Source organism: Heterocephalus glaber, unplaced genomic scaffold (assembly GCF_053883595.1).
Source record: "Heterocephalus glaber isolate CG9 unplaced genomic scaffold, H.glaber_assembly_v1.0 deba00001546, whole genome shotgun sequence".
Lineage (NCBI taxonomy): Eukaryota > Metazoa > Chordata > Mammalia > Rodentia > Bathyergidae > Heterocephalus > Heterocephalus glaber.
The window spans coordinates 1628576-1639247 of NW_028258339.1; the positions used below are offsets into that span (position 1 = coordinate 1628576).

A 10672-nucleotide genomic window follows, 5' to 3' on the forward strand; every position below is an offset into this window, starting at 1 on the left:
GCATTTGAGCCAAGACCTACTCCCATTCATGCCCTGTCCCTCAGCTTTCTTTGCAAAATATTTAGAAGCCAAGAAGAAAGAGGCTCTCTTTCTTACCAGCGACTGGTTGTAGAGCTCTACTTTCATTTCAAGATGAACAAGTTGCTAATGACTTTTATTCTACCCCTTCTAGTTCTGTGTTGTAGGGTTTTTCTGGGGGATGTGGCCAAAAAGAGTGGGCGCTCTCATTGCCTTTCCAGCTCCCACTCCTAATATGGAGACTGCACCCTGAACACATGCACCCAACTGTGAGTGGTAGTGGGGAAGATTAGGGGTTCTTATTTCCACTTTTTCAGGTCCAGAGGCCAGAATGTATTTTTTTGTTGTTGTTGTTAAATTATTTTATAGGTACATTTTAGGTATACAACACGATTACATTTCTCATTGGGAATTGTACCTTTACATAATGCATCTTGGTTCTTATGTTATCCCATTCCTAGCCCTCCCTTCACCCCCTCTACCCTTCCCTATTTACAAAGACTTTATTTCCATTTTTTCCATTTCTCAGCATTTTTCCTTTCCCTTCTTTCCTTTCCCCTGCCCCTCCCACTACTCTTACCCCTTTGGACCTTTTCTTCCTATTTTGCATTATCAATTATTCATTCTAATAATTGGTACATTTTAGGTATACAATATAATGACATTCATCATTGGAAATTTGCACCTTTACATAATCTCTCTTGGTTCTTATTTTTCACCCTTGCCCAGCCCTCCCTTCAACCCCTCCATTCCTCCCTATTTACAAAGATTTTGTTCCTATTTTTCCATTTTCTCATATTAATCCCATTCCCTTCTATCCTTTCCCCTAGCCCTCCCACTTCCTTCCCTTTTGCCCCTTTTCTTCCTATTTCACATTACCTATTATACATTTTAGCCCTTATTTAAACTTTCAGTTTCTCACACCAGAGAAACCACCAGCAGTGTGAAGAGACAACCCACAATGTGGGAAAATATCATCACCTGCTTTTCCTCAGACAAAGGTCTACTATCTTGAATCTATAAAGAACTTAAAAAGATCAGACCTCCCAAATTTAAAGACCCAATCCGAAAATGGGCATCTGAAATGAACAGACATTTCTTACACAGAGAAGTAGAAATAGCAAATAAATACATGAAAAAATGTTCAACATCACTGGTCATTCAAGAGATGCAAATGAAAACAATGCTGAGATTCCACCTCACTCCAGAAAGAACGGCTGCTATCATGAAATCAACCAATAACAAATGCTGGCGGGGCTGTGGGGAAAGAGGAACCCTGCTCCACTGCTGGTGGGAGTGTCGACTGGTGCAAGCACTGTGGAAATCAGTATGGAGATACCTCAAAGAACTAGGACTGGAAGTCCCATTTGACCCTGCTATTCCACTGCTGGGGATCTTCCCCAAAGAATTAAAAGAATCATACCACAGTGATATATGTGTGCCCATGTTCATAGCAGCACAGTTTGTGATAGTTAAAACTTGGAAACAGCCCAAATGCCCATCAACTGGAGACTGGATCATGAGAATGTGGGTTTTTTTATAAAATGGAGTACTACTCAGCCATAAAAAATGAGAAATTAGAGACATTTATAGCTAAGTCGATGCACATTGAGGCAATACTCTTAAGTGAAATAAATAGGACACACGTATAAATACCAAAGAGTTCTGGTATTTCATTACTTACATTTTGTCTAGTTGATCTATCTATTTGTGACAGTGGGGTGTTGAGGTCCCCCACTACAATTGTATTAGTTCATATATGACTTTTCATGTCCGTTAGTATTTGTTTTATATAGTTGGGTGCACTAGTGTTTGGTGCATAGATATTTGTGATTGTCATCTCTTCCTCTTGGATTGTTCCCTTTACAAGGATGTAGTGTCCTTCTTCATCTCTCTTCATCAGTGTTGGTTTGAAATCTACTTGATCTGCAAAGAGGCTAGTTACTCCTGCTTTTTTCTGGGTTCCCATCAAATGGAGTATTGTTTTCCACCCTTTAACTTTCAGTCTATGAGTTTCCTTTTGAATGAAGTGTGTTTCTTGTATGCAGCATATTGTTGGATTTTGCTTCTTGACCCATTCTGCCAGTCTGTTTCTTTTGATCGGTGAATTGAGACCAGTAATGTTGATGGTTATAACTGAAATGTATTGACTTGTCATTGCCATGACTTTTTCTTTTTGTTGGGTTCTCTCCCTTTACATTGAATTTCTTGTCATGCCAGATGGATTCATTCTGCTTTGCTTCCTGGGGTTGTGATCCTCAATGTCTCTTCCTAGAATATTGTGTAAAATTCTTTGGAGTGCTGGTTTGGTATTCACGAAGTTCCTAAGGTGCTCTTTGTCATGAAACTGTCTTATTTCTCCATCCATTTTGAAAGATAGTTTTGCAGGGTACATCAGTCTGGGTTGGAGGCTGTTTTCTTTTAGGGCTTGGAATATGTCACTCCAAGCTCTTCTTGCCTTGATGGTTTGTGTTGAGAAGTCTGCTGTGATTCTGATGGGCTTTCCTTTGTATGTGATTTGTTTCTTTTCTCTCACTGCTTGTGGAACTTTGTTCTTCTGTTTAGTTTCTGGAATCTTAACAATTATATGCCTATGTGTAGATTTTTTTGGATCAAGGCTATTTGGAGTCCTATATGCCTCACTTTTCTGTATGTCAAGTTCTTTTCCCCTGCTTGGGAAGTTTTCTGCCATTACTTCTGGGAAGAGTTTTTTTTTTTGTCATTCTGTACTCTCTCCTGTTTCTTCATTGACACCAATCAGTTTTATGTTATTCTTCTTTGCATCGTCTAGCAGCTACTGGATTGATTTCTTGTGTTCCCTTATAATTTTGAAGCAATTTTTCTTTTCCTGGTCATTAATTGCAATCTTATCTTCTATATCTGAAATTCTGTCCTCACATTAGCTCATTCTACTGTGTAGACTTTCAGTGGAGTTTTTCATGTCCTGGAAATCTATTTGCATCTGTTTTATGGATTCCATTTGTTTCCTGTGTTGGGATTCCATCATGTTCCTCAGCTCCTCTCTAGATTTATTAATCATATCTTGCACTAGGAGCACAATTTCTCCTGTTATCTGAGAAATTATTTCTGATTTCATTTTTTCCAGATCCCCTTTTGTTGCCAGTTCAGTGGGTCCAGGTGGTTGAGTATCAGAGTGTTCCATCTCATTTCTCTTTGGGGTTGCTGTAGGTGATTTGGAAGTCTGGTTTTGAGACTTGTTTATGTGTCTTCTCATTTTGACTGGGTTTGCGGGGGAGGGTGCTGTTGGTGCCCCCGCGGCTCACCTCCTCTGAGCTGGGAGAGGTTGGGACAGGGGCTGGTGGTGGCAGTAGGGATGGTGCCTGGGAAGCCCCTTCCTCTGGACCAGGAGCAGTGGGACTTCGGCTCAGAAGCCCCTACCTCTGAGACGGGAGCGGCAGGAGGGATGGTGGCCTGGAATCCCTTTCCTCTGGGCCAGGAGCGGCAGGCCAGAATGTTTTGTCAATGACTTCAGAGGCCCATAGAGCAAGTTTTTAAATTGCAAAGTCTTTGTGTACAAATTTCCTTTTTTTCCAAGATTATTTTGACTATTTTATATCCCTACCATTACTTTGTCAATTTTGGGGAAAGCTTGTCAATTTCTGTATAAAAATCAATTGAAATTTTGATCAGAATTTCATGAATGTGTTAATCTATTTGGAAAGTATTGACCTTTGAATAATAATAATGTCCTCCAGACCATGAATATAAGATGTCTTCCCATTTACAATTTCTTTCAATATCTTGTTGTAACTTTCTGTGCAAATCTTGTACTTCTTTTGTTAAATGTATTTCTAAAGATTCTATTCTTTTTGATGCTATTCTAAATACATTTTTCCCTTAATTTTACTTTTGGCCTACTCATTACTATTTTATTGATGCACAATTGATTTTCTACCTTGAGTTTGAATGTTTCAACTTTGCTTATCACTTTTATTAAGTTTTAGTAGATTGTGGACTACTTGGGATTTTCAAATATCATCAATGAACAGAGGCAGTTTTGCTGCTTCATTTGCATCATGGATTGCTTTTTTTCATTTTTGCCCAGTTGTGTTGAATAAAAACTCCAATGCATTGTAGAATAGACATGTCAAGAGCAAATATTCTTGTCTCATTCTTAATCTTTTCTTTTAATTTTTTTTTGTACTGGGAATCAAACTCAAGACTTCAAGTCCTAGTTCTTTGAGGTATCTCCATATTGATTTCCACAGTGGTTGCACCAGGCTGTACTCCCACCAACAATGGAGAAGGGTTCCTTTTTCCTCACACCCCTGTCAGCATTTTATTACATTTTCAATTTCATTGATTGGAATTGGAGTGTTTAGAATATCTATATTGTCTTCATTTAACTTTGAACATTTGCATTTATCTAGGCATCTGTCCATTTCTTCTGTGTTTTCCATTTTATGAAAGTACAGGTTCTCCAAGTAGGTATTGACGATCCTCTGGATTTCTGCTGGGTCTGTTGTCATTTCACCCTTTTCATTCCTAATTGCATGGATTTGGGCCTTTTCTTTCCTTTTTCTGATAAGATTGGCTAAGGGTTTGTCAATTTTGTTGATTCTTTCAAAGAACCAACTCTTGGCTTCATTGATTTTTTGCAATGTTCTCTTAGTCTCCATTGCATTGATTTCTCCTCTGATCTTTATAATTTCCTCCCTTGTATGAGCTTTGGGGTTGTCCTGCTCTTCTTTTTCTAGAAGCTTGAGGTTCAGCATCAGGTTGTTTAATTGGGCTTGCTCTGTTTTCCTAATATGCATATTCACTGCTATGAATTTCCCTCATAAGACTGCTTTCATTGTGTCCCATAGATTCTGATATGTTGTATTGTCATTGTCATTGAATTGAAGGAACTGTCTGATTTCTTCTTTAATTTCGTCTGTGACCCATTGCTTATTCAGAAATGTGTTGTTCAATTTCCGAGTGTTTATGAAATTTTTCCTGTTTCTTTTGCTATTGATCTCCAATTTCATCGCACTATGATCTGGTAATATACAGGGGATAACTTCAGTTCCTTTGCAGTTACATAAACACGTTCTATGAGTGAGTTTGTGGTCTATTTTGGGGAATGACCTGTGTGCAGCTGAAAAGAATGTGTATTCTGATTTTGTGGTTTGGAACACTCTGTAAACACCTGTTCAGTTCATTTGTTCAAGAGTTTGATTGAGTTCTAGTATTTCATTGCTTATTTTTTGTCTAGTTGATCTATCTATTTGTGACAATGGGGTATTGAGGTCCCCCACTATTATTGTATTAGGGCATATATGACTTTTCATGTCTATTAGTGTTTCTTTCATATAGTTGGGCACACTAGTCTTTGGTGCATAGATATATGTGATTGTCATCTCTTCCTCTTGGATAGTTCCCTTTACAAGAATGTAGTGTCCTTCTTTGTCTCTCTTAATCAGTGTTGGTTTGAAATCCACTTGATCTGCAAAGAGGATAGCTACTCCTGCTTCTTTTCAGTTTCCTGTCGTGTGGAGTATTGTTTTCCACCCTTTAACTTTCATTCTATGAGTTTCTTTTTGATTTAAGTGTGTTTCTCATATGCAGCACATTGTTGGGTCTTGCTCCTTGACCCATTCTGCCAGTCTATTTCTTTTGATTATTGAGTTGAGACCATTAACATTGATGGTTATAACTGATACATATTGACTTATCATTGTCATGACTTTTTATTTTTGTTGGATTCTCCCCCTTTGCATTTAATTTCTTGTCGCACCTGACAGATTCATTCTCCTGTGTTTCCTGGGGCTGTGATCCTCATTGTCTTTTCCTAGGTTATTGCCTAATAATTTTCCAGTTCTGGTTTGGTATTCATGAAGTTCCTTAGGTGCTCTTTGTCATGAAAGTGTCTATTTCTCCATCAATTCTGAAAGATAGCTTTGCAGGGTACATCAGTCTGGGTTGGAGGTTGTTTTCCTTTAGGGCTTCAAATACATCACCCAAGCTCTTCCTGCCTTGAAGGTTTGTGTTGAGAAGTGTGCTGTGATTCTGATGGGCTTTCCTTTGTATGTGATTTGTTTCTTTTCTCTAACTCCTTATAGAACTTTGTTCTTCTGTTGCATTTCTGGAATCTTAACAATTATATGCCTATGTGTAGAATTTTTTTTATCAAGGCTATTTGGAGTCCTCTATGCCTCACTTATCTGTGTGTCAAGTTGTTTTCCCCTGCTTGGGAAGCTTTCTGCCATCACTTCTGTGAACAGTCTTTTTATGCTATCTGAACTCTCTCCTCTTTCTTCGTTGACTCTGATCAGTCTTATGTTATTTTTCTTTCCATCATCTATCAGCTGCTGGATTGATTTCTCGTCATCCCTTACAATTTTAAAACAATTTTCCTTTTCCTATTCACTAGTTGCAATCTTATCTTCTATATCTGAAATTCTGTCCTCACATTGGCTCATTCTGCTGTGTAGACTTTCAGTGGAGTTTTAATCTCCTGGTAATCTGTTTGCATCTGTTTTATGGATTCCATTTGTTTCCTATGTTGGGATTCCATAATGGTCCTCAGCTCCTCTCTGGATATATTAATCATGTCTTGCACTATGAGCACAATCTCTGCTGTTATCTGTGGAATTATTTCTGATTTCATTTCTTCCAGATCCTCTTTCTTTGCCATTTCAGGGAGTTCAGGTGTTTGAGTATCAGTGTTGCATCTCCTTTCCCTTTGGGGTTGCTGTAGGTGATCTGGAAGTCTGGTTTTGAGATTTGTTTAAATGTCTTCTCATTTCGACTTGGTGGGGGTGTGTAGGGTGTGTTGCGGGCTGTGTGTGTGTGTGTGTGTGTGTGTGTGTGTGTGTGTGATGCTGGCGCTGGTGCAGCTCACCTCTGTGCTGGGAGTGGTGCTATGGTGGCTGGGAAGCCTCCTCTATGCTCAATAATAATATTGTTACATCAACCATAGTAATAAGTTTTCATTCTCTTCTTTGGTTTAACTAAAAGTTTGTCAGTTTTGTGATCTTTCAAAGAAGCAGCTTTTGGTTTCACGGATCTTTTCTTTTGTATTGCATTAATTTTTATTGTTGCATCTAGTAGTTATTTTTTCCTTTCTTTTGTGTGCTTTGGGTTTACTTTGTTCTTTTTTGATATCTTGAGGAAGATTAAGTTATCAATTTGAGATTTTACATTTTTCTTACTATAGGTATTTACAGCTTAAAAATTCCCATCTAAGTATCGCCTTATATGCATCTCATAAGTTGTAGTATGTTGTTTTAGTTTTTACTCATTGTAAAATATTTTCTGATATCTCTTTGATTTCTCCATTGACCCATTGGTTATTTAAGAGTATGCTGTTTAATTTTCACATATTTTTGAGTTTACCCTATTTTTGCTGTTACTAATTTGTAATTTCATTCCATTATGCTCGAAAGACTGATGTTGAATTATTTCTAACCTTTTACATTTTTTGAAGTTTGCTTTATGACCTAAAATATGGTCTAGCCTAGAGAATATCCCATGAGTATTTAAGAAGAATGTATACTGTTTTTTCCGTTGGTGGAGTATTCTGTAGCTGTCAGTTAGATCTAGTTGGTTTATAGTTTTGTTCAAGTCTTCTATTACCTTGTTGATCTAGATGTACTATTTTTTATTCAAAGTGAAATACTGAAGTGTCAAATTATTATTGTGCAATTGTCTGTTTCTCCCTTAAGAACGCCTACACATAAAGTTATAGGAGGAAAAGTTTATTTTGGCTCAGTTTGTAGAGGTTTCAGTCCACAGTCAGCTGGCTCGAAGGCAGAGTGGCATGGCAGAGGGGTGTCAGAGAGGAGAAACAGTCAGTTTTTGCTTCATATATTTTGGTGTCCTATTATTTGACTGCTTATGCTTACAACTGCTTTATCTATCTGCTTAATTGAGCACTTGATCATTGTAAAGTATGTTTTTAACCCTAGTAATATTTTAAAGCTTTAAAGTACTGTTTTAAATTCTGTTTGTTCTGATGTTAACATAACCACTCCAGTTTTTCTGTGGTTGCTATTTACTTTCAATCTATTTGTGCCTTTGAGTCAAAATGTGTCTTCTCTAGGCAACATATCCTGTTCTTTATCTGCTCTGACAATCTCTGCCTTTTGATTGGACTGTTCAATACATTTACACTTTATTATTGTTGGTATACTTGGATATACAGCAGCTATATTTTTGTTTTTCTTATGCCTCATGTCTTCCTTGTTCCCCTTTTTTGCTGTTTGTTGCATTCAGTAAACATTTTCTAGTGGAATATTTAAATTTTATTCAAGTATTTTTCACTATTTTAAAAATACAGTTTAGTGTTTTCTCTTGGATTTCCCAAATACATCTTAATTTATAGGCATCTGGTTTAAATTTACACTAGCAGAATTCTAGGAACATACAGAAATGTTACTCTTCTACAGCTTTATTTTATCCTCCAACTCCTGGAATTGGTTAGATTTCTGTCACTGGGAAAAATACCTGACAAATGCAGTTTAAAGAAAAAGGGTTTGTCTCATGGTTTCAGAGGTTTTAGTCCATGGTCAGCTGAAGACATGCCAGAGGAAAATTGTTCAACCTATGGCAGTGTCCAGAAGCATAGAGAGGGAGGAAGGGATGGGGATAGGAATACTCCCTTCCAGGTGAGTCCCCAGTTACACACCTCCTCCAAGCGGAACTCCCCCACAACAGCACATTCAGCTATGAACTCATCAGTGGATTAATCAACTGATGAGGTTAGCATTTCATGATCTAATCACATCCCAAAGGACCAACCTCTAAACATTTGAGCCTTTTAGGTAACATTTTTTATCCAAACCATAATACTCTCTTTTTATGGTGTTATCATTATACACATCATAGTACAACTATTAATGTTATAAAGTCAACAATTCATTGTTATAATTATAACTTTACCATCCCTTATCATATTCTTAGCTCATTAAAGCTGTGTTGCCACTTAACTCCTGTCTGAGCTACTGCTGAGACAAAATGCTTGACACTCAAAGTTAAAGGAGGAAAACTTTATTCTGGCTCACAATTTGTAAAGGTTTCAGTCCATAGTCAGCCGGATCCAAGGTAGGGTGGCATAGGAGAGGGGCATCAGAGAGGAGAATCAATCCACAGCAGGGCAGGGCTGGCAGAAGGCAATTATTTAAATACAGGATGAGCAAAAATTGCATTTTTCTTTAATTTTTATAAGATAATATAATGAAATGTAAAAATGACAATTTTGTCAAATTTATTCAATACAAGAACCAACTGGTTGAAATGACACCTGCCTGAGCGATGCTCAGGATAGTCAGTATGCAAATAAACGTTCTGCCTGAGTAACATTCAGGGTGAACTGTTAAATGGTTAAGTCCATTTGTTCAAAACTTTGGTTCAGTTCTGATATTTGTTGCTATTTTGTCTAGTTTATCTATTTGTGACAATTGGTATTGAGATCCTCCAGTATAATTGTTGATATTTATCTGATATTTTATATCCAATAGTATTTGTTTTATGAAGTTGGGTGTGCTGGCATTCAGTACATATATGTTTATAAATATTATTTGTTACTGTTGAATTATTTCTTTTACCAATATATAGTGTGACCCTCTTTGCCTCTTCTGATCAGTTTTGACCTGAAGTTAAGTTTGTCTGAAAATAGGACAGCCATTCCTGCTTATTTTTGGGTTGCAGTTCCATGGAATATTGTTTTCTATCCTTTGATTTTTGTATGAATGTCTTTTGGGGTTAAATATGTTTCTTTTGTGGCATATTCTCCTGGGTTCTGTTTTCTGATCCATTATGCTAGGATATGTCTTTTGATTGGGGAATTGAGACCATTCACATTCAGAGTTATTACTGAAAGGATGGATTAATTCTTGTCATTGAATTATTTTCCTGTAGCTGATTCTCTTCTTTTTCCCTCCTACTTAACCACTCACAATGCCTGGTGTATTCATTATATTAAGCTTTTTGGCATTGTTTCATCATTGTCTCTTTCTAAGATATCCTTTGAATCTTTTGTAATGATAGCTTTCTGGTCATGAATTTTTTAAAGTTCTCTTTGTCATGCAAACACCTATTTTTCCATTAATTTTAAAAGATAGCTATCTTTATCCATTTTTCTGTTGACTGACATACAGGCTGATTCCAGCATTTGACTATTATGAATTGTGCTGCTATAAACATTGATATGCATGCATTGCTATAATATGATGTCTTTAGCTCTTTGGGGAAGATACCTAGAAGAGGAATAGCTGGGTCAACTGGAATTTCTCAGTTTAGTTCTTTGAGAAATCTTAGATATAAAGAAGGATACATTTGAGACATTTTGAGGAAAATGGATACTCCTAGCAAATATAATATTAACTGAAAGACATTAGACACACAAGGTTAAATATTATATGATATTTCTCATTTAAGCAAGACAAAGTGTATATAAAGAGCAAAATAACGGTCTCATAGAAGGAAACAGGAAGGTAGATCTTTTGGAAACAGGAAGAGATCCAAGACATTGAGGGTGAGTGGGCAAGGAGAAGGGAAAATAAAAAGATTTAAGATGTGTCATGTACATGTACCAAATACCGACAGTAAATTTAAACATTATTCATAAATATGAACTAAAAATAATATTAACAATAATAATAAAAATAGGGAAAGGGGATCTAGAGATGGAGGGATGGAGGTAGGTGAG

The 10672-nt window shown here is 36.9% G+C and overlaps 1 protein-coding gene and 1 pseudogene across 2 annotated transcripts in view; both read left to right on the forward strand.

Moving 5' to 3' along the window:
- Shroom4 (shroom family member 4) overlaps positions 1–10672 on the forward strand; it is a 273979-nt gene that overhangs the window by 97284 nt on the left and 166023 nt on the right. The gene's annotated exons all lie outside the window — the stretch shown is intronic.
- The window catches only part of LOC147824378 (interleukin enhancer-binding factor 3 pseudogene), a 33147-nt pseudogene that overhangs the window by 12609 nt on the left and 9866 nt on the right, over positions 1–10672 (forward strand).